We start from the raw sequence: 3,045 nt of genomic DNA on the forward strand, positions 1-3,045 counted from the left end.
CCCGCTCACTGGCTGAGCGAGGTGCGGGTGCAACACTGAGGGTTGCGATCCGTTGCCGGACACGAAAAAAAAAAACAAAAAGGAAAAAAAAAAGATCCCCTTACCAGTCATCTTTAAATAAATAAATAAGTACATACATACATACATAAAAACTAAATTCACTAATTAATTAAAAAATTAAAAATTAAAAAATTTTAAAAAGTATAAAAAAATAAAAGAGGGCAAGCCCGTGGCTCACTCCGGAGAGTGTGGTGCTGATAACACCAAGGCCACGGGTTCAGATCCCTATATAGGGATGGCCAGTTGGCTCACTGGGTGAGCATGGTGCTGACAACACCAAGGGTGAAGATCCCCTTACCAGTCATCTTTAAATAAATAAATAAGTACATACATACATACATAAAAACTAAATTCACTAATTAATTAAAAAATTAAAAATTAAAAAATTTTAAAAAGTATAAAAAAATAAAAGAGGGCAAGCCCGTGGCTCACTCCGGAGAGTGTGGTGCTGATAACACCAAGGCCACGGGTTCAGATCCCTATATAGGGATGGCCAGTTGGCTCACTGGGTGAGCATTGTGCTGACAACACCAAGGGTGAAGATCCCCTTACCAGTCATCTTTAAAAAAAAAAAAAGAGGCCTTTTCCCTGGGACCATTCAGTTTCTCCTCAAATCTCTTGGGAAGGGGAGCAGTTATATCTCTTGCAGTTTGGTAGAAGCAATGGGGATATGTCACCCAGCTGCATGGAACAGGGCAATGGACCTGGAGATCTAACTTTATTATTAACCTTTTTTCAGTCTCTTACCTCTATCTATCTATCCATCCATCCATCCATTGCATAAATACTATTGAGTGCCTGCTATAAGCCAGCTGTGAACAAAGCATCTGTAAACAAAACAGACAAAAATTGCTGTTTTTGCAGTTTATATGAATATTCTAGCTAGAAGAGACAAGTCATAAAAATAATAAAATAATATATATGGTATGATAGAAAGGGATAAATAGTGAGGAGAAAATAATGCAGGAAGTAGGATAAGGAAAGGAATGTCAGACAGGGATTGCAGTTTTTAAAAGTGGCTAAGGATATATCTGGGCCTCCTAGTCTGAGTTTCTCAGGAGTCTTCCAGAAGAGTTGGCGCAATTCTGAATGGTTCTCCATTTGTGTTTAGGATGTAACTTCCTTCAGTTGGCTGAGGCCATTGTTACTCCTTCATTCACTTTCCACTTTCCAAAAAATTTTGGAGCTCTCTGGTGATCTTTTGTATCCTCTCCTGTTCTAACTTGTCTGTAATCCAGTTTTAAATTCCTTTATTATTGTGTAGTGGGTTTTTGGAAGGGAAAGGAGAGAAACACATGTGACCAAACCAAGAAAAGCCTAGACTCAGCTCAGGGTTCACCTCCTCCAAGAAACCATCCATTGTACTTCCACCCAACCACTTTGCCTCAGGCTGTATTTTGTGACAGGTCTCTGTGATTCAATAATAGAACACTCATTGCACTCAATGCATTATATTATAAGTTCCTGCTTAGTTGTATGTTGCACCTGCTGGGCTATGAAGGCTAATATTAGGTCTCATTTCTGTTTTGATTCCCAGCACCTAGCACAGAGCAAGACACACTTACCCTGTGCTCTTTAAACATTCTATAAATAAATGTGTGCTTTTACATGGCCTTATTATTCAGCCTTTATGCCAGCCCTGTGAAGAAGACATTTATCTGATTGTCAATTTATAGAAGTAGAAACCGTAGCTCAGAGATGTTTCCAAAATTACAGTGTTTAGCCACATCTCCTGACTTCAGTGCTTTTTTTGTAATGACACATTGTAGTCAGTACCAGGTGAAAAAATAGAAGATGCCATTTTCTCCCCAACATTATATCCCCTTCTCTCGATAACCATCAGTGTTGTCATTCTGGTATCCACACTTCCCGCCCCCAACCTGGCCCTTGTACTTGGGGAAAGTTAATTCTACCCCTTGGCTGTGGATCTACCTAAACTAATTTATATAACCCTGTCTTCTGGCCACAGTTTTTGGTTCAAAGGGGGACATGTGACCTAGTTTGGTTGAAGGAGACATTCCAGGAGATCTTCTCTCTGCCTTTGGGAGATAAGCATGTTTGTACTACTGAGATAGTTCTGGGAAGGAGTCCTTTCACTCCTTCAAGATGGTGTGTAAGATCAAACAGCCTTAAAATAAGGTGATAGCACAAAGTCAGAGAACAGAGTTGGGAAGCCTGACCTCTGAATCAAACTAATCCTAAAGCCAATAAATCCTCTTCAAGGTAGTTTGAGTCAAATTTTCTGTAACTTGCCACTGAAGATATCCAAAAAGATACAAGATGGAAGGAAGGCACAGATAGGAAAACTAGGGAAACTCAAGGTGTAATTAACTCATGTAAAAGATGTAAAAATATACTAAAGATATTTAGGAACATTCTGAATAAATCAAGAAGCCACTGAGGTAGACTGAGGAAAGACTGACAAAAATAAAATGTATTAACAAAGGTGTATTCTCAGCCTTTACTCTTAATCTCCCAACCTACCAACCAAGGGGAATTTTCCCTTCACCTGCTCACCTTCAAGTTGTCTTCAACCTGGCTCCCAAGTTTCTGTGATACAGATAAAAGAAAAGACTAAACAGGCAGATGGGAAGGGGGAAGCTGGGTACTGAGAGGTTTGAATTCAGTAGAAAGTAAGGGATGGAGGGAGAGAAAAACTCCAGAGCACTGTTGAATAAGAGAATGAAAGCAGAGAAGAGGATATTAAGAAAAGTTTCAGGCCAGCCCGTGGCTCACTTGGGAGCATGTGGTGCTGATAACACCAAGGCCAATGGTTTGGATCCCTATATAGGGGTGTCCAGTTAGCTCACTTGGGAGAGTGTGGTGCTGACAACACCAAGTCAAGGGTTAAGATCCCCTTACTGGTCATCTTTTTTTTTTTTTTCCTTTTTGTCTTTTTTACTGACCGGTAACGGGATCGCAACCCTCGGTGTCGAGCCCGCACCACGCTCAACCAGTGAGCTGACCGGTCTCTATGTGGGATCC

The sequence above is a fragment of the Galeopterus variegatus genome, unplaced genomic scaffold (assembly GCF_000696425.1).
Source record: "Galeopterus variegatus unplaced genomic scaffold, G_variegatus-3.0.2 Scaffold3602, whole genome shotgun sequence".
NCBI classification, from domain to species: Eukaryota; Metazoa; Chordata; class Mammalia; order Dermoptera; family Cynocephalidae; genus Galeopterus; species Galeopterus variegatus.